Source organism: Mobula birostris, chromosome 11 (assembly GCF_030028105.1).
Source record: "Mobula birostris isolate sMobBir1 chromosome 11, sMobBir1.hap1, whole genome shotgun sequence".
Classification (NCBI taxonomy): Eukaryota; Metazoa; Chordata; class Chondrichthyes; order Myliobatiformes; family Myliobatidae; genus Mobula; species Mobula birostris.
This window is the reverse complement of record NC_092380.1, coordinates 14,552,789-14,574,864: the sequence shown is the minus strand read 5'-3', so window position 1 is coordinate 14,574,864 and position 22,076 is coordinate 14,552,789. Positions and strand designations below refer to the sequence as shown.

General features: G+C 42.4%; 1 protein-coding gene across 1 annotated transcript in view; it reads right to left on the bottom strand.

Moving 5' to 3' along the window:
• The window catches only part of l3mbtl2 (L3MBTL histone methyl-lysine binding protein 2), a 163,166-nt gene that overhangs the window by 40,535 nt on the left and 100,555 nt on the right, over positions 1–22,076 (bottom strand). Inside the window, exon 20 of the transcript XR_011887714.1 lies at positions 19,674–19,832. The gene's annotated coding sequence lies outside the window, so the exon portion shown is untranslated. The remainder of the gene's footprint in view (positions 1–19,673; positions 19,833–22,076) is intronic.

The window sequence follows — 22,076 nt, the reverse complement described above, 5'->3', positions numbered from 1 at the left end:
ATGGGAAAGGGAACTTCAACTTGCCTACCTATAGAGAAATGGGATAAAATTTTTCAATTAGTTAGTTCTTCCTCTGTATGTGCCAAACATTCGCTAATACAATTTAAAGTAGTGCATAGGACCCATATGTCTAAAGATAAATTAGCCCATTTTTATTCCCATATAAACACTATTTGTGACAGATGTCACTCTGGGGTGGCTTCCTTAACTCATATGTTTTGGTCCTGTCCTCTTTTGGAAAAATTCTGGAAAGATACTTCTGATATTATCTCAACAGCTTTGCGTTTTGACTTACAACCCCATCCTATTATGGCAATTTTTGGTTTGCTGATGATAGAACATAGATTTTTATCCACTTCAGCCTGCCAGATGATCGTATTTATTACTTTAATGGCCAGAAGATCCATTTTATTGAACTGGAAGGAGATCAACCCTCCTACCACATTTCAATGGTTTTCCCAAACTATATCATGTTTAAATTTAGAAAAAAAGTCAGAAGTTACATTTTTGATCCTTCGGTTAAATTTGAAGACACTTGGAAACCGTTTATTCAACATTTTCATATGATGTAATTTGACCTTTCCGAATCCTTCTTATTAACTTAAAATATATGAATAGAGGAGTGGTGTTGATGACATCATTGAACGTGTTCGATTTAAGATATTGGTCTAGCCTTGTTTTGTTCCGTTTGCTTTTTTTTTTGGGGAGGTGTTAGTATTTAGTTTCTTTTTTTTGGGTTTTTCTTTGTATTTTTTTTCTTTTTATTTCTTTTTTCTCTATGATTAAGTATATTAAGAATTTCAAAGTCTATTACCTGTATTATTTGAAATTTTTTTTGTACATGTTTATCAACAATAAGATTATTCCAATCTCTGTATTAATATTGTTATTCTGTTTATAATTTTGGAAAACTAATAAAAAGATTTAAAAAGAAAGAATTGTAGAGATGCATGAAGCTGGAAAAGGCTACATAAGCATTTCTAAAGACCCACGTGTTCGTCAGTCCACAGTAAGAGAGATTATATACAAATGGAGGAAATTCAGTACTGTTGCTGCTGTCCCTCAGAATGGGCATCCTGCAAAGATCACACCAACAGCACAAAGTGCAATGCTGAAGGAGGTGAAAGATAACCCAAGGGTAACAACAAAAGACCTGCAGAGATCTCTAGAACTTGCTAAAGTCTCTGTTCATGTGGCCACTATAAGAAAAAACACTGAACAAGAATGGTGTTCATGGAAGGACACCACTGAGGAAACCACTGCTCTCCAAATAAAAAAAAACATTGCTGCACATCTCAAGTTTGCAAAAGACCACCTGGATGTTCTGCAACACTTCTGGGACAATGTTCTGAGGACAGATAAGACAAAAGCTGAACTTTTTGGCAGAAATGCACATTGTTATGTTTAGAGGAAAAAGGGCATTGCACACCAACACCAAAACCTCATCCCACCAACTGTGAAGCATGGTGGAAGGAGCATCATGGTTTGGAGTTGCTTTACTGCCTCAGGGCCTGGACAACTTGTAATCATTGAGGAAATGATGAATTCAAAGTTGTATCAAGCCATTTTGCAGGAGAATGACAGGGTAGTGGTCCGTCACCTGAAGCTTAATAGAAATTGGATAATGCAACAAAATAATGATCCAAAAGACAAAAGTAAGTCAACAACAGAATAGTTTAAAAAAAAGAAAATTTGTGTCTTAGAATGGCCGAGTCAAAGTCCTGACCTTAATCCTATAGAAATATTGTGGAAGGATCTAAAGCAAGCAGTTCATACAAGGAAGCCCACCAACACCCCAGAGTTGAAGCAATTTTGTAAGGAGGAATGGCCTAACATTCCTCCAAGCTGATGTGCAGGACTGATCAACAGTTACTGGAAATGATTGGTTGAAGTTGTTGCTGTACAAGGGGGTCACACCAGTTACTGAAAGCAAAGGTTCACATACCTCTTTCAACAAATGTGTAATATTGCATCATTTTTCTCAATAAATATTTTTGTATTACTTATTTCATTGAGTTCTCTTTATTTAGTTTTAGGACTTGCGTGAAGATCTGATCACATTTTAAGTCATTTTATGCAGGACTAGAGAAAATTCTACAGGGTTCACAAACTTTCTAACACCACTGTACCACTTACTGTGTTTAAAAAGAAGTCCCACAAATTTTCTTTAACTGCCCCCCCCCCACATCGTAAACCTCTGCCCAGTATTATTCAACTTTCCATGCTGGAAAAGGTATCTATGTACACCTCTCACAGTTGTATCATGTCGGTTCTCAGCCTTCAACACACTCCAGAGAAAGCAACCCAGTTTGTCCAACTCCTCTTACAATTAAAGTACATATATGTCACCATATACAACTCTGAGATTCATTTTGGTGACATGCATAGTCTGTCATCACCAGTGAAAGGAAGTAGCAGGTTTTGTATAAATGTTCTTGTTCTCTATATTTCACTGTTCTTCCGCGCCGGACAACCACCAAAATCTCACAAGCAGAACACAATTCTGATAAGGGAATGGTATCTGATGGCTTCACTGCATCTGGTACTTTCTCCACATACTGATCAATGGATCAGGGGTTGAGAGGGTGAACAGCTTTAAGTTCCTTGGCATAAACATCACTTAGGATCTCATGTGGTCTGTCATACTGGCTGTGTGGTGCAAAAGGCACAACAGCGCCTCTTTCGCCACAGACGGTTGAAGAAGTTTGGTATGGCCCCCCAAATTCTAAGAACTTTCTATCGGGGCACGATTGAGAGCATCCTGACTGGCTACATCACTGTCTGGTACGGGAACTGTACTTCCCTCAAATCGCAGGACTCTGCAGAGAGTTGTGTGGACAGCCCAGCACATTTGTAGATGTGAACTTCCCACTATTCAGGACATTTACAAAGACAGGTGTGTAAAATGGGCCCGAAGGATCATTGGAGATGCGAGTCACCCCAACCACAAACTGTTCTTAACACTACACTCAGCTTCAGAGGGATAACATCCATGACTTAACACGCTGCCCCCAAACAACTTCACTGTATCTAAAAAAAATCTTTAAATTACCAATTACTACTGGTTCAAAATCTATACTGAAAGTTAAACATTACTCTCACCTCTCAGTGCTGAATGATACAATAATGCATTCATGGATTTTGCTTAAATGTATTTGCTGGTGTTTTGCATACATTTATAAAGAAATCTTTTAAATCTATTTACACATATTGCTCAGATCCATATCAGCCTCATCTGACTAATTTTATTTATTCTTACAGCAAAACTGTTTTCATTTTTACCTCAATATTATCTGGTGTGAATTCCCATGAAACCTCGTGTCTTTGCCTAATCTTTTCAACTGTAACTTGGGAATTTCAGCTGTTCTTGAATCAATGTTTGAATACTTCCTTTAATTGGACCCAATTTCGTCCTGCAGTCAAATCTCACATTAAAATCTGCAAGTTTTGTGGGATTGAAAATTTTAAAGTAAAAAATGGAAAATGCAGAAAATTAATTTTATCTGAAGAAATCATAAGCTGCACCGAGACAGAAAAGTTATAAGGTGTCCAGATAGAAGATGATGTGATTAAACAAGGTAGGGTGCAGAAGAGATTCATAAGAATGTCACTGGGACTGGAAGGTACAAGTTACAGGGAGAGACTGGAAAGGCTAGGACTGTTTACCCCTAATCAGGGAGGCTGAGGCGTGACTTTATGGAGGTCCATAAAGTCATTTAGGACCTAAGTAAGATTGTCACAACCTTTTTTCCAGGTGGGGGAGACTAAAACTAGGGGGAAAAGGTTTAAAATGAGAAGGGAAAGATTTAAAGCAAACCTGAGGGGCAACTTTTTCCACTTGGAGGATGGTGAGTATATGGAATGAGCTGTTGAAAAATGGTGGTAGGGGCAGGTATAATTACAACATTTAGAAGTCATTTAGGCAGGTATATGGATAGGAACTGCTTAAGAGCAATGTGCAACAAATGGGCCTAGTTCAGGAAAATACCTTGGTAGGCATGAATGAATTGTGCCAAAGGGCCTATTTCCAGGTTGTATAACTCTATAACAATGAGTGTCGTTGAGCATGGATGTTGTAGTTATCCATAGACTTTTCGTGGCAAGATACAGAAATAGATTGCCCAGGTTGGGACCAGGCTGGATTCCAACTCAGGACCGTCCACCTCGAAGTCCGTTGCTGATGCTACTACACCACTGGCTGGCCCAACCATGAGCACTTTGTTCAATTATTCTTTTTACAACTGGTTAAATATATTGGCCTGGGGGGGTGGGGGGGTGGGGGGGAGATCAAGAAGTCAATTAGTAAGTCTTCCCATTTCCCAACTGGGGTGGGAGTAGGATGGCCAGGCCTTCTGACTTTGAGGTGTTGTAAAAGAGCTTGGGAGGAGGTCAGGGAATTAAAGTGATAAGTACCTGAAACTGTGTTCACTAACTAGAGGTGTTTATTTTATTATTTAATTTAGAGATACAATGCAGAGTCGGCCCCTCAAGCCACACTGCCCCTGCAACCCCTGATAAACCCAATTAACCTTAATCTAATTACGGGACAATTTATAATGGCCAATTAACCTACTGTGGGAGGAAACCTGAGCACCTGGAGAAAACCCACACAACCCAAGGGGAGGATGAACAGACTCCTTACAGACAGTGCTGGAATTGAACTCCAAACTCCGGAACACCTGAGCTGTAATAGTGTCGCTCTAACTGTTATGCTACTGTGGCACCCAAATCTGCAATTTGTGCTCTTCTCGCCACATGCAGCAAATATAGTACGCTAAAGCGGAGGAAGTGGTGGAAGAGCTTTGACTTTGGACCCTGGACGGCAGTATGGAAGAAAGAGGATATTGCTCTGCTTGGATAGGAAGGTACTGTGGAAAGGTGAGTGGGGATTCTTGTTGGAGTGAACCATCTTCCTATGGGAAGAAACAATTCTGCCAGTTCCATATACAGTACATCTCTTTAGGGAAACAAAATGGCAACATCATAACAAGTTTAAATTCAGTTACAAATCTGGAATTTGGGATTGAAAATACAAAAGTAATGATGACCATGCACAATAGCAGACTGTGTTAAAACCCCACCTGGTTCACTATTATCCTTGTCTTGTCTGACCTATATCTGATGTCATACTAACCCTATGTGGTTAGTCTGATGTGGCCTCAAAACGGCTTAGCAAGCCTCTCAGTTGTATCTGTAGCAATACACGTAAACAGAGGCTTTGCAAGGTTCAAATTCATTGCCTAGGTCAAGGCTAGGTGGTCTGTCTAGTGTCATTCCCTCTCTGAATCTAATAAATCCTTCAAAGGTCTCCTAATAAACACTAGTGGTATGGTGCCCAAGTTCAGAGGTGCATCCCACAGACTAGTTAACCACCAGTCTGACATAATCATATTCACTAGTCAATGTCCCATACTGCTCAATCCATGGGTATGCTTGTCCCATTAGTAGGCTGACTTGTCACCAAAGGTATCGGTATTCAGGCAGGTGGGTGTAGCCCTTGGAGTTCTCAATAGTGACTCCAGGTCCCATGAAATCTCATGGCATGAAGTCAAGTATGAACAATTTGCTCTTGATTACCGCCTTCTGTCCTCTTCCAACTATAAATCAGTTCTGTTTCATGGTGAACAACATTGCACTGAGAATGGCAATGGAACAGAAAACACACTGGCTGGGGTTTTCAATGTTCATCCCCACAAATTGCTTGTGAGCACCACCACAGCAGTCAGACTGGGTCTGTGGCAGGTAGTGAGTACAAAACGGGGAATAACTTTACTCAATCTGTGGCAGATATCTATGGCAACATTGGTAAAGGTGACATCTGCGCAGTCCTTGTGAAAATTAAGTCCTGTCTTCACACTCATGGATACTTTCCATTGCTTAATGGAGGCAAGAGAGGTTGCAGATGATGGATATCCGGAACAACACACTGGAAGAACTCAGTGGGTCAGGCAGCATCTATAGAGGAAAATGAATGGTTGACGTTTTTGAGTCAAAACACTTCATCAAGACTGGAAAGGAAAAGGGGAGATAGACAATATTAAAAGGGTAGGAGGGGCTAGGGATGGAGCAAGAGCTGGTGGGTAACAGGTGAGTCCAGCTAAGGATGAGGTGGTAGTCATGTAAGGGAGGGGTAGTGTGTGAATCTGCAAGTACCGAAAGAAACTGCAGAGGACTATAAATTTAGTCAGCTCCATCTTGGCTACTAGCCTACAAAGTACCCAGGACATCTTCAAGGAGCGGTGTCTCAGAAAGGCAGCGTCCATTATTAAGGACCTCCAGCACCCAAGGCATGCCCTTTTCTCATTGTTGCCATTGGGTAGGCGGTACAGAAGCCCGAAGGCACAGGATTCAGGAACAGCTTCTTCCCCTCTGCCATCCAATTCCTAAATGAACATTGAACCCTTGGACACCTCACTTTCTTTAATATATAGTATTTCTGTTTTTCTGCACAATTTTTACTCTATTCAATATACGTATACCATAATTGATTTAGTTACTTATTTATTATGATCTTATTTTTTTCTTCTATATTATTTTACAGCTGCTGCTAAGTTAGCAAATTTCATGTCACATGCCGGTGATGATAAACCTGATTCTGAATGAGATGGGAGGCTGGGATAGGTGTAAGTGACAAAGAGCTGAGGAAAATGGAATCTGATGAGAGGGTTCAGTGGACCGTGGAATAAAGACAAGGTGAGGAGGGAAAATGGAGGGAGGAATGTGTGGGTGATGGGCAGATCAACAGGGCAGGGAAGGGAAAAAGGACCTAGTGTGATGAGACCACTGGGAAAAGGGAAAATAGGGAACATCTGTTGTGGAATATGGTACTTTTAACCCTTTTAGATGGAATATTCTCAGAAGACCAACATAAAGAACACTAGAGGAACTCAGGTTAGGTAGTATCTACAGAGGGAAATGGATAGTCAATGTTTTGGGTTGAGGCATTTCATCTGAACTGAGGAAGGGTCTTGATCTGAAACATTGACCGTCCACTTCTCTCCACAAGTGCTGCCTATTCTCCCATGTGGTATGCTGCTCCAGATTTCCACATCTGCAGTTTCTTGTAGTTCTCCATGGTACATAGGTAGAAATTTGAGGTCTTTAGTAACATACCGAATTTCCTCAAGTTCCTAATGGAATAGTGGTGGTGGCATCCGTTAGACTTGCGAGACCATGGATCTGCGCCTGGAAAGTCTGTGCTAGAGTAGCGTCTGTTGAGGCTGTAGAGGCCCACACAGGAGTGACAATCTTGGCTGCAGCGACTGCACTTGAAGGCGCTGTCCTCCAGTGTTGTCTTGATGCTGTTTTTTCAGCGTGTGTGCTTTTCTTCAGCAGCAAGCCTCAGCTTCTCTTCTTTTTTTAGACCTCTGCATGGTTCCAACCTCCAGCGAGAGCGATCGCTTGCGATGTCCTCCCACCTCTCGACGTTCATTTTCAGTGACTTCATGTCTCTCTTGCAGACATCTTTGAAACGAAGATGGGGCCGCCCTTGTGCGCTCTTGCCGGAGGCCAGTTCCCCGTACAGCAGGTCTTTCGGGATCCTCCTGTCTGACATGTGGTGTACGTGGCCCAGCCAACAGAGACGGTGTTGTTGGAGCAGGGTGAAGAGGCTGGGCATCTGGGTGCGGGTCAGGACCTCATTGTTGGTGACTCGGTCAGTCCATGTGATGTCCAGGATGCATCTCAGGCTGCGAAGGTGGAAGGTGTTGCGACGCCGCTCTTGTCTGGAGTAGAGGCTCCAGGTCTCACTGCCGTAAAGCAGTGTGCTGAGGACGCAGGCCCTGTAGACTGCAACTTTGGTGTGCGTCGTCAGCTTTCTGTTCTCCCAGACTCTCTGTCAGCCTGGGAAATGTTGAGGCTGCTCGTCCAATCCATCTGTTGGTCTCGGGGTCCAGGGAGAGGCTGTCCGTGATGGTGGAGCCAAGGAATCTAAACTTGTGAACTACCTCCAGCTCATAGCTGTTGATGGTAATGGTGGGGGGGGGGGGGGGGGTGCTCAACGTCTTGGCCCAACACGTTGGTTTTCTTCAGGCTGATGGTCAAGCTGAAGTCCTGGCAGGCTCTAGAGAAGCTGTCCATGAGGCGTTGCAGTTGCTCTTCAGAGTGTGTTGCCAGTGCCGCATCGTCTGCAAACAACATGTCCCTGATGAGTACTTCATGAACCTTGGGTTTTGCCCTCAGCCGGGACAGACTGAACAGCCTCCCGTCCGATCTGGTGTGGAGGTAGACACCATCAGTTGATGTGCCAAAGGCGTGCTTCAGCATGACTATGAAGAAGATGCTGAACAGGGTGGGGGCAAGCACACAGCCCTGCTTCACACCGCTGCGGATGTTGAAGGCCTCCGAAGAAGAGCCGTCAAACTGAACGACGCCCTGCATGTCTGTGTGGAATAACTGAACTATCCTGAGGAGCCTCGGGGGACAACCAATCCTGGCAAAGATTTTGAACAAGCCACCTCTGCTCACGAAGTTGAAGGCCTTCGAGAGGTCAATGAAAGCGACGTAGAGTGGTTGTCTTTGCTGTCTGCATTTCTCTTGTAGCTGTCGAAGGGAGAAGATCATATCGATTGTGGAGTGTTCTGACCTGAAACCACACTGAGACTTGGGATATACCCTTTCAGCTATTTTCTGCAGTCTGTTCAGGACCACACAGGCAAAGACCTTCCCAACGATGCTCAGCAAGGAGATTCCCCTGTAGTTGTTACAGTCGCTTCTGTCCCCTTTGTTCTTATATAGGGTGACAATGCTGCAGTCTCTCATGTCTTGCAGCACTGCTCCCTCTATCCAGCACTGGCACAGTAGTTCGTGCAGGTGGTTTAGCAGGACGCCCTTGGCACACTTGATGGCCTCTGGTGGAATGCCATCCAATCCTGGTGCCTTCCCAGTGAGCAGGCTGTTGATGGCTTTACTCAGCTCTTCCACAGTCAGCAATGCATTCAGTTCCTCCATGACAGGCAGGCAGTCCACAGCGTCTAGCGCGCTGTCTGAGATGCTGTTTTCTCTGGAGAAGAGTTCAGAGTAACGCTCCACCCACCTCTCCATCTGCTTGCCTTTGTCATTGATGGTCTCGCCTGTTATGGTTTTCAATGGTGCTGTCTTGCTCTGGGTTGGCCCGATGGTTTTCTTGATCCCCTCGTACACTCCATGGATGTTGCCTGTGTCAAATGATGACTGAATGCTTTTGCATAGTTGTAGCCAGTGTCTGGCTGTTTCCTGGGCCTTGCTTCTTGCTGTCCTTAGCGCTTGCAGTGTTGCCTGGGTGGGGTGGCATTTGTGCTCTAGTAGTGCAACACGCTTCACCTCGATGACAGCAGTGAGCTTATATGAGCTCGCTTCAAACCAGTCCTGTGCCTTGCCCTGTTTCTTCCCAAAGGCCTTGAGTGCAGTGCTGTGGATAGTGTCCCTGAGAGAGTTCCATCTCTGCTGAGCATCTCCTTCTGCTGGGTCTGCAAATATAACCTCTGTAATTACATTAATATGTTGGGTCCAAGGTAGGTCATCAGAGATGTTGACATCCAGGAACTGATCGCTCTTTCCACTTCTGATCCCTTGGTGAGGACTGGTGAGAGTCCCCTCAACTTGGCCTTCAATCAATTCCTTGATCTTACTGACATTGAATGCAAGATTGTTGCTGTGACACCACTCAGATGATCTATCTCAATCCTGTGCACCTCATTGCCACCTGAAATTCTGCCAAACAATTGTGTCATCGGCAAATTTATAGATGGCTTTTGAGCTGTGGCTAGCCACACAATAGTGGGTGTAGAGAGAGTAGAGCAGTGGGTTAAGCACACATCCTTGAGGAGCGCCAGGGTTGACTGTTAGTGAGGAGGAGATGTTACTCCTGATTCGCACAGAATGTGGTCTCCTAGTGAGGAAGTGAAGGATCCAGTTACAAAGGGAGGTACAGAGGCCCAGAGGCCCATATTAATTCTTGATTACAATTGAGAGTATGATTGTGTTGAATGCTGAGCTCTAGTTAATAAACAGCAGCCTGATGCAGATATTGCTGTTCTCCAGGTGACTCAAGGCTGAGTGGAGAGCCGGTGAGATTATATCCACTGTAGATGTATTGTGCATTAGGCAAATTGCAGCAGGTCCAAGTCTACAAATTTCTACAGATATAGCATGGAGAGCATTCTGATAGGTTGCATCACAGTCTGGAATGTAGGGGCAACTGCACAGAACTGGAATAGGCTGCAGAGGGTTGTAAACTCTGCCAGCTCCATCATGGGCACCAGCCTCCTCAGCATCCAAGACACCTTCAAAAGGTGGCATCCATCATTAAGGGCCCCATCGTCCAAGACACAAGTCCATTAGACATAGGAGCAGAATTAGACTATTTGGCCCATTGAGCCTGCTCCACTATTTCATCATGGCTGATCCATTTTCCCTCTTAACCCCATTCTCCTGCCTTCTCCCTGTAACCTTTCATACCCTGGCTAATAAAGAACCCATCAACTTCCATCTGAAAAACACTTAATAACCTGGGCTCCACAACCACTTTTGGCAACGAATTCCACAGATTCACCACCCTCTGGCTAAATGAATTCTTCCTCATCTCCATTCTAAATGGATGTCCCTCTACTGACTTCTGTTCTAGACTCCCTCACTATAAGAATAGTCTTCTCTACATCCACTCAATCTAGGCTTTCAACAATCGATAGGTTTCAATGGGACCCCCTCCTCCCCAAATTCTTCTAAATTCCTGTGAGTCCAGGCCCAGAGTCAAAGGTTCCTCATATGATAATCCTTTCACTCCTGGAATCATTCTTGTGAACCTCCTCTGAACCCTCTCCAATGTTAGGGCATCCTTTCTTAGATAAAGAGCCCAAACCTATTCATAATGCTCCCAGTGTGGTCTGATCAATGCCTTTTAAAGCCTCAGCATTACATCCTTGCTCTATATTTTAGTCCTCTCCAAATGAATACGAACATTGCCTTTGCCTTCCTCACCACCAACTCAACCTTCACGTTAACCTTTGGGATCATTGTGCAGGATTCCCCAAGTCCCTTTGCACCTCTAATTTTTGAAATTTCTGCCCATTTAGAAAATAGTTCATGCTGTTATTCCTCCTACCAAAGTACATGACCATATACTTCCCAAAACTGATTTCCATCTGCCACTTCTTTGCCTTTTTTCCTAATCCGTCCTTCTGCAGCCTCCCTACGCCCTAAACACTAACTCCTCTCCACCTATCTTCATACTGTCTGTAAACTTAGCCACAAAGCCATCAATTCTGTCGTCCAAATCACTGACATACAATGTAAAAAGAAGCAGTCCCAACGCCTATCCCTACGGAACACCACTAGTCACTGGCAGCCAACTAGAAAGGGCTCCCTTTATTCTCACTCTTTGCCTCCCACCCATCAGGCAATCTTCCATCTATGCTAGTGGTTTTCCTAAAATATCATGGGCTCTTACCTTGTTAAGCAGCCTCGTGTGTAACACCTAGTCAAAAGCCTTCTGAAAGTCCAAGTACACAACATCCACTGACTCTCCTTCATCTATCCTGCTTGTTGTTTCCTCAAAGAATGCCAACTAATTTGTCAGATAAGATTTTCCCTTAAGGAATCCAAGCTGACTTAGGCCTATTTTATCATGTGCCTCCAAGTACCCAGAGACCTCATCCTTAACAATCGATTCCGACATCTTCCCAACCACTGAGGTCAGGCTAACTGGCCTATAATTTCTTCTCTTCTGCCTCCCTCCCGCTTGAAGAATGGAGTGACGTTCGCAAATGTCCAGTCCTTCAGAACCATGCTAGAATCTAGTGATTGAAAGATCATTACTAATGCCTCCACAATCTCTTCAGTTAGTTCAGAATTCAGGCGTATAGTCCATCTGGTCCATGTGGACTTATCTACCTTCAAACCTTTCGGCTTCCCAAGCACCTTTTGCCTAGAAATGCCCCCTCTTTTCATGGCTACCATCGAGGTGGAGGTACAGGTGCCTGAAGATACACACACACACACAAAGTTTCAGGTACAGCTTCTTCCCTTCTGCCATCACATTTCTGAATGGAGAATGAACTCATGAACACTACCTTAGTGCTTTTCCTCTCTTTTTGCACTATTTTCTTTTTTATATATACTTATTGTAATTCACAATTTTTTTTATGTATTGCACTGTACTGTTGCCACAAAAGAACAAATTTCACGGCATAGGCAGTGATAATAAAGCTGATTGATGCTAGTTTCAGAATCGAGCCTAACAGCTCCAGCTCAGGCATCGAAAGCCACCATCTGCAGCAGAAATATACACAGATTTTCACAAACAATGAACCTCATGGATAAATGTATTTCTCTCTCTACTATTGCCATCAGGCCAGCTGATTGACCAAATGCAGAAAGGCACCCCAGGAGCAGCACCAGACACCCAAGATAAGGTGAGTTCCCAGCCTGGTGCGGGACGGTATGTGGCAAACAATGAAAGCAGCATAAAATGGACAAAGTTAAGTAATCTCACAACCGATGGATCAGAGTTCTGCAGTCTTGCCACATTTAATCCTGACTTGTGGAGGACATTTAAACAGAAGGAGGAGCCTCCAAGAACGTTCCAGTCATCAGTAATGGCAAGATTCAGCATGTCAGAGCTGAAGAAAAGGCTGAAGCATTTACAACAATTATAAGAATTGTCAAATAAATGACCCAACTTGTCCCGAGATCTCCACCATAACAAAGGTCAGTCTTAAGCCAATTCAGTTTACTCCAAGTGTTATCAAGTAACAGCTGAAAGTACTGGATACAGCAAATGCTATGGGTTGGGACAACATCCCAGTTGAAATATTGAAGATATCTGCTCTAGAACTTCATGTATCTGTACCTCAGCTCTTCTGGTTTAGTTACAACACCTGGAATTTCCCCTGACAATTTCAAAGATTGTCGAGGACGTTCCTTTCAGAAAAAGCAGGACAAATTCAATCTGGTTAAGCTCAGCCCAGTCATTCTCCCCAGCAAAATTGGACTTCATCGGGGTCCAGATGAAGGGTCTCAGCCCAAAACATTGAATGTTTACTCTTTTCCATAGATGCTGCCTGGCCTGCTGAGTTCCTCCAGCATTTTGTGTGTGTTGCTTTGCAACAGTCCAGATTCCATAACATGTGACTAAAATTCTGTCATAATTTTGGCTTTAAGGCTCTTATCCTGTAGAGTAGTGATTCACCGCTGAATATTTGCTGATACCTTGCAGAACAATTCCATTTCTCAGTCTTCTCGAGTCATCACAGCAAGGCTGCTAGTACCACCACTCGGTTAGTTGAGAACCAGGAATAATATTGGATTGTTCCTAGGAAATAGCCAAGCACTGCCACATTCTCTGGAAGTTTGACTTTTTGATAACAGCAAACAATATTTTAAAAGAAACAGATTTCAACCATTAACATCTACTTCCGCACAGCAATATCCACTTTTGCCATACCAAGGTACACTTACGCTATTCCTTTTCACACTCTGATGGCCAAAACACTAACAGATTATCTGATGCAATAGTTGTAGTAATGACCAGATCATTTTAGTTCTATAAATATTTTTGCCTTGAAATATTTTATCCATAGTAAAGGAAGAACTTTGGTAAAGATTTGATTGCACACAGCAATTTACTGTAGGAGTAAATTCTACTGCTCATGAAGCACTTCGAATTATTCTCAGCTAAGACATAAGCATATGATGATTGTAAAGCAAAACTCTGATCCCATCTAGAGTACAAGCAGAGTCCTCAAACAATATGGAACTGCCCTTGGTCTGCTGTAGATTGGTGATTCCTGTGCAGGTATCTTTGAAGATACCAACTAAAGTAGACAACAGTGATTTGTATGACATTGATGCATCTATGTGAGTGTTACATACATCATTTTAGCCGAGTTACAATTTTGCAAGGGAATCCTTGACTAATAGAGTTGGGTGCCTTGGTATTATTCCACACAGCTATTCGCAAGTTGAAAATCTGTTTAAAACATTTAAAACTTCCTGTGCAACACCTAACTGACTGCGCTCCTTGCCATGAACTGTTTGTCATAATTACAATGGAACAATCAGCAGCAGCGTTGCTATGAATTACTCAGAGGCCCCGATGTCTCACACCGTGGTTGTTTATAGCTTTGGAGAAGTGCAAATACTTCAGCATCTTCAATCTGGCACAGAGCTGCCCTTTGTGAATTCTCATGAAAAAATTGTAATCCATGAGCTGGTGATAAAGACCAAGTGTGTGAATTATTGTGAGACACAGCAGACTCCAGGTGCTGGAATCTGGAGAAGTTCAGCAGGTCAGGGAGCATCTGTAGAGGGAATGGACCGTCAACATTTCAGGTTGAGATCCATGATGGGTCCTGACCTAGAACACTGGCTGTCCACGTCACATTACAAATGTTGCCTGGCCTGCTGAGTTCCTCCGGTAGTTTGTTTCTTTGCTGTGACTATTCAGCGGGTCAGGCAGTATCTACAGATAGAGAAGCATAGTGAAGGTTTTAGGTCATTGACCTTTCACCAGATCTGCAAAAAAGTTGAAAGCAAAAAGCAGTTTTAAGTTACAGGAAAGGAACTGGTGACTGTGGAGGGTCCAAGGGGGAGGCAGGGAGTAGGGAGAGAAGGAAACGTCCATGATAAGACTATAACCTAACATGAGTGAATGGCACACTGCTAAGGTGTCTGGATGTCAGAGGAGTTAAAGGAGATGAATGAAGACTGAAATACCAAGAGAGAAGGGAAAAATATGAGATACAAAGACCAAAATAGCTGATCATCTGAAATTGTTACATTCTGTCTCTTAAGATCGTCCTAAAGCAGGGGTTCCCAACCTAGGGTCCACAGACCCCTTGGAAAAAAGTTGGGCAACTCTGCCCTACAGCTTGCCTTTCTAGTGAACCATTTACCCTAATTTCTCTTTTATAGCTCAGTGACAATATTTGTTTGATTACATTCCTGTTTTTCCATTATCGTTTAATGAACTCTATACAAGGAACATTAAATTGCTCTGCTCATTTGCAGAATATTTTCTTACCATTTAGAGAATATTTGCTACCTATCATTCTTGAGAATATAGTAGGCGATTTGACATTTCTTTATGCTGATTCTATTTGCCTCAATTTTGCCTATTTAATCTATCGATGTCACTTTGCAACCATCTCAATGGTATCGCTTCATTTTGTACCAATGCAAATTTAGAGTAACACATAATACGCTGGAGGAACTCAGCAGGCCAGACAGTATCTACACAACAAGAGGAATAAAGAGTTAATGTATTGGGCTGAGACCCTTCATCAGGACTAATGAAGATATACCAGACCAGTGGGTTTACATTCTTTCAAGTTATTTATGAACATATTCAAATGCTAAACCCCCCAGTACAGATCGCAAGGAGTCAGCACTAGTCATATACTACTGACTTGATCATACTTCTAGTATCCCTACTGTTTCTACCCTCTAATCAAATCCCATCTCAAGGAAATAGGTTGCCTCTGATTTGAGTGTACTATCTGTTACATTGACTGTTTTATTTATTATAAATAACGATGATTGCACATTGCACATTTAGATGGAGACGTAACAAAGATTTTTACTCCTCCTGTATGTGACAGATGTAAGAAATAAAGTCAATTCAATTCAATTCTATTCTATTTCATTTTTGATAACATTCTTCTGTGTGAAACCTTACTATCTTTCTAAGTCCATATAAAAAGTATCTTCAAACATGATCCTTGTCTACTCCTCAAAAACTCAAAGCTGGTTAAATTTGACCTTTAAAAAAGAGCTTAAAGTGCTCAGTCACTCTCTAATAACTGAGACCAACTTTCCCTTAAACATATTAATAATTATTTATAAAGCGCTTTTCATGTAGATGATATAGTTCAAAGTGCTTAACAATGGGATAAAAGCAAAAGCATGAAAATAAAATTAAAAATAAATACGAAAATAAAACACAAAAAGATGCTATTTGAAAACAAGGTTAAATAAATAAGTTTTGAGCTGGCATTTAAATGTGTCAACTGAATCGATATCCCTTATAGTTTTAGGTATTGTGTTCCACAGTTTAGGAGCATAGCTCAAAAAAGCTCAAAATTATCTTCTGAGGGAGATTGTTTAAGTGTAAGAGACTGGCGTACAAGACCTGAGAGCATAAACAGGATTATAAAAATAAAAAAAAAAATCCTGTGATCTACTCCGGTCCCAGACCATTATGAGCTTTAAAATCAAGTAAGGGAACTTAAAAATCAGTCCTAAAAGATACAGAAAGCCAATGCAGAGCAGCTCATATGGGAGTGATATGTTCCCCCATTCTGGTTTTGGTTAAAAGTCTAGCAGCGGCATTCTGAAAGAGCTGAAGTTTGTCAAGAGATTGCTTTGGAAGGCCAGTAAGAAGTATTAGATCAATATTCTATAATTTCTGGGGTTCCTTCTTCCAACTCTTTTTAAAATATTGTCAGTTGTTCAATTAGATGAGTCAATTTTCAATTAGGAGCGATTTGGAAGATTTCAATGCAAGCATTTGCTGTTTTCACACCTATATCTCAAATAATTTTGGAATACTCCTTCTAAATTACAAACGTTTGTAATAAATTTGAACCCATGTCTTTTGATTAAATGTGGAGAAAGTGGAGGGGGGTGTTAATCATGAACCCATTGAGTGACAGAACGGGGCTAGGGGTCAAAATGGGTTACCTTTTCTCTTATTTTCTTATGTTCCTGTATTTGAGCGGAGAACAGCCTGACCCTGGAAATTTGTTAATTTTTACTTCAAGTTTATTTCCATTGCCAATTTTTAAACTTAGAGCTAAATAGTTTCTCCTATAGAGTTAGTTTTACCTTTTCCTGTGTCTCTGATGCTTTTTCTGCCACTATTAAAACAATACAAGATAATTATTTATGAAGAAATCCACTTCCTTATTTATAAATTATAGTACCAGATGTCCTGGTGGGGTGTGGGGGGGGGGGGGGGAGCTATAATCCAAATTTAAGCCATACCCTTCTTCAGTATGCTTTAGTATAGTCACTTGCTAGGATTTCCTCCATATTTCTTTCCAAAGCTCTTTTCAATCTCTCTTCTACCTTTTTTGTTCTGTAAACCTCTCCCAGACCTTGGGACTTCTAGCTTTCTCAATCCGGGCAGGTTCTTTCTTTGGTCTCAAGCAATTTATAGTCATTCAACTTGTTAACCGATGTTGTTTAATTACATAAATAGAGCTCAGGGTGAAGATTCGTTAATACCTGTTATTGTATTGGCTACGTACTTAGGCATGTTCCCAATGTTTGTGTGTAATTTAACCCTCCCAAAAAAAAAAATCAATAAGGAATGAAACAATCATGAAGTCAATGATCTTATGCCTCATCTGATAAAGACAGAGCAGGGAGGCTATACCAAAACTGTTCAAAGTACTATTCGGGCAAGTGCTTAAATAGTGCACGCAGTTCCAGTCACCACACCACGGGAAGGATGTGATGGCATTAGTGAAGGGGCAGAGCAGACATACAGGCAGGAAAATTAATAGTTATCATGAGACAGAGATGGAGTTCAGGCTTTTTACTTTCGAACAGAGGAGAGAGTGGGAGATTTAATAGAGGCGTAAGGTAAATTAAACAGGGCCAAAAAAGAAAGACCATTTCCTCCAGCATCAGGGCTGATAACTTGGAGACACAGATTTCACATAATTGGCCGAAAAGCAGTGTTGAAGACTTTGTTTTGCTAAGCAGGTGATTGGGATCTTGAATACAGAATGGCGGAGACAAAAAAAAACGCACATTTAAAAAACATATCTTGATAAGCATATTAAGTCATAACTTACAGTACTAAAGAGCTCATTCTGTGAAGTGGCAATAAACCTAGTTGGTTCAATTGTCTGGCCAGCAAGGATACAATGGACCAAATGGCCTCTTCCTATGCAGTAAACCTATGAGAAACGTGGTAAATTTCAGCATCAATCCTTCAGATTTTTATTTATCTCATTTGGAACCCTGGTTAATGATTCACCACCTCAAACAAAACAGCAAAAGATAAAACCTCTGTTAGCTAGGTATTCCCTTTACCTTAAATGTTGTTGGCCAAGTCTTCTGAATTCTAGCACCATTATTGACCTGGACTTTAACCTCAACCCTTTCTTATCTTCAGGCTATTTTTACTTTTGTTCTTACTTCTGTCTGACCTCACTTGCTTTATTGTTCCCTGGTATTTATTGGTTTTAAGTTCATTATTCTAGGACCTTGTTCCCAGGTGTCACCTATCTCTGCAAGTCAGAAGAACAAAAGAACACAGGAGTGAGAGAAGACCACTTGGCTCCTCAAGCCAGCTTCAACAGTCAATGTGATCATGGCTGACCTATCCTGGCCTTAGTTCCTTGTGTGCCAGTTCCCAACGGCCCTCAATTCCGCCAACTTTTTACCGTTACCCAGCTCCACCTTAAACACATCTGATGAAATGGCCTTCATTACTCTCCAAGGGTACTGCCTCAGAGATGAAATTTCCTAACTTGGCCTGCTATGTGTTTTCATAATACTCTGTTTCTGCCCCAGACCTCCAGCATCTGTATTTTTTTCATTTCTCACTCTTCCTTGAGTGGTTCTTATTTCTTTAAGATGTAGAAAGAGGCCACTTCGTCTCATCAAGTTCATGTCGGCTCACGAAGCAATCCTCTGCAACCTTTCCTCCTCAGATTCCACCACTTACTGGGGGGGAATTTACAGTGGCCAACTAACCTGCCAACCTGCACATTTCTGGGACTTGGGAGGAAACCCACAAGGTCACAGGGAAACTGTGCAAACTCCACACAAATAGCACCCAAAGTCAGGATTGAACTCAGGTTGCAGGTGCTACGAGGCAGCACCTCTGTCCTTCCTCGCACAGAGATCCTTGGACGTAGGAGGGGAGTGGAAGACTGTGCTGAAAGTCAGGTTAACGCAAAAGCTGATGAAGAATTCATCACGAGGGACCAGCATTGCTTTCCACCAGATGGCCTGTCATTTCTATTTCAGATCTCAGCCACCTCACAACTTAACTTCATTGACCACAGCAATTCCTCTAAGGGCCTAAAGCCTAGGCCCTTCACTACCTTCCTGCTTCACCTGGAACCAAATTCTGTTACACAGCGTTTCAACATAGAAGACAAGAATTTTACATGCAGAACCTTCAGGAGTGGCCTGCAATTCACTAAGAGCATAGCACATCTTCATTCCCTCTCCCCCATCCCGCCAATCTCCACTTTCCGTAGGAATTGCTCACTATGTGGCTCCCTCGACAAGTCATCCCTATCCACTGATCACCCTCCCACTACCCAGACACTAGAACTTCTCAGAATTTCCAACACTAAGTAAAAATGCACAAAGTCCAATTATAACGCCCTAACTGCTGAGATCAGTCAACCAAACAGACTTTCACCATGACTCATGGCAGCATGTTTATGCTCTGTTCATTTTAAATGTACAAGTATTCTTCCAATTAAGTGTTGAGTGATCATATGGCAAGTTTCTTTAATAACAATAAATGTGATGCCTGGTGTATTCCTGAGTGACACAAACCCAAAAGGTTCCAGGTTATCTAAGTAACATAAAAATGACTTCAGGACTAGTTCACCAACCGTGAAACTGTGATGAAAATCAGCTTCCAATTTACATTATTTAAAGTACTTCAGCTAAATCACATTAAAAATATCACAATGCTTTATGATCAGTGCGAACTGTGGACTTACGTGTTCAGAAGGTACCGGTCTTGATGTAGGTGATAAGATAAAATGGAGCCAAACCAAGAACTGGGACAGGAAGCCTAAGATCCACTTCCCATTTTGTGCTGGGTTCATTGCCTCAGTTGCAGGCCCAGTACAGCGTGTAGATCAGCAGAAGGGAAAAATCTGAAAGCAAGAACAGAAATAGAAGGAAGTAAGGTCTAGCATCTTAAATAAGTATCAACACAAATAGACTCTTGGTCAGAAATGCTGACATCTTCTCAGACCCCAGCATTATCTTTCTAAGAAACTGTTTGCACATGGACGACTTAGGAAAGCAGGACCAGACTCAGTTATGTTGTGCCCCAAAATAGAATAACCAATTCACTCGAAGTTCACCCTTGAAGTATGGGCAATTTATCGAGCTTTGAGGAGGAGAGAAGGCACCTGCATAGTGAACCTACCAAAAGCCACAACTGCTTTTGTAACTTCATGATGTGGTGATAAAACCCAACAGGAGTAAAATTGAGTAACTGTGCGACAACTTAGCTTCAGGCCCAGACAAAGGATAATGGCTTTTCATGTCTCTTTCAAGACATTTCAAAGCACTTTACATTTAACAAAGTTCAAGTTTATTGTAATTTATTGTAATTGACCAAGGAGCACAACACCGTTCATATAATTCACACACTATACATATAGTATTACCACAAATACATTAACAAAAGGGTGCACGGTAGCGTAGTGGTTAGCACAACACATTACAGTACAGGCGACCCAGGTTCAATTCCTGCCCCTGCCTGTAAGAATTGGTATGTTCTCCCTGTGATCATATGGGTTTCCTGCGGGTGCTCCAGTTTCCTTCCAGTCCAAAGATGTACCGGTTGGTAGGTTAATTGATCATTGTACACTGTCCCATGACTAGGCTAGGATTAAACTGGGGGATTGTTGAGAAGCATGGCTGGAAAGGCCTATTCTACACTTTATCTTAATAAATAAACAGATAGAATAAAAAACAAAATAGGGGCATTTATGACACAAGGTAAAATGTAAACAGTACAACTCTTCTGGAGCTTCAGATGTGATGAGTCCTGGGAGGTGGCAGGGAGATCAGTAATCTCACAGCCTGTGGGAAGATGCTATTTCCCAGTCCTTGTCCTAACGCTACAATATGAACTACCTGACGGTAGGTAGTCAAAGAGATTATTGGATGGATGGGAGGGATCACTGACGATGCTAAGGGCCCGGCTTACGCTGTGCTCCTGATGAATATCTCGGATGGGTGGAAGAGAGACCCAGATGATCCTCTCAGCAGTCCTCACAATCCTTTGTAGGGGCTTGCAGACAGATGTCTTGCAGTTTCTGTAGATGGTGCTGCAGCTGGTCAGAGCATGCTCAATGGTGTATCTGTAAAAATTGGTTAGAACGCGGGGTGGAGGAGCCTCACTCACCTCCATCTCCTCAGGAAGAGGAGATGCAGCTGTGCTTTCCTGACCAGAGAGGTGACATTGAGGGACCAGCTGAGATATCTGTAACGTGCACTCCCAGAGACTTGGTGCTCCTAACTCTTTCCACAGAGGAGCCATTTATTGTGCAGTGAGGAGTCATCAGCCCACGTCTTCCTGAAGTCCACAGTCATCTCTTTGGTCTTGTCCATGCTGAGACTGAAGTTGTTGTGCTCGCACCATTCTACCAGCTGTTCCACCTCCTCTCTGTACGCTATCTCGTCGTCACTGTTGACGAGGCCAACCACTGTTGTGTCATCAGTGAACTTGATGATTCGGTTTGAACTGAATCTAGGAGCACAGTCACGTGTCAGCAGTGGGATGAGCGCACAGCTCTGTGGGGGCACGGACGGGAGCTGGAGATGTTGCTGCCAACGCAGAATGACTGTGGTCTCTCTGTCAAGAAGTCCAAGATCCAACTACAGAAAGAGATGCTGAGACCTGACGAGGACAGTTCACCCACCGGCTTCTGAGCATTATACACCGGCTGAAGTCAACAAACTGCATCCTAGGGCATGAGGCACCACTTTCCAGGTTGGACAGGACAAAGTGGAGGGCAGAGGTTATGACATCAATGAGGCACTTTGAAGTGTTTGAGCTATTTTGAAGACACTGTTGTAGGAAACATAGGTTGCGGCAAATTGTGCACAGCAAGCTCCCACAAATAACAATATGCTAATTACCCATATAATATTTATTTCTACTTTATTTTTATTAAGGAAACTTAGGAGATTTCCTTTGATCTTTAAAGGAGTAAAAAAAAAAAGACCATCTGAGGAAGCAAATGGGAAATGGTTCAGACACCCTGAGCCAATAGGCTGGTCCTGGACTTATTTCCATCTGGCATAGTTTGCATATTGTTGTTTGATTGTTTGTGGTTTTTGTATTGCTATATTTATGCTCTATTCTTGGTTGGTGCGGCTGT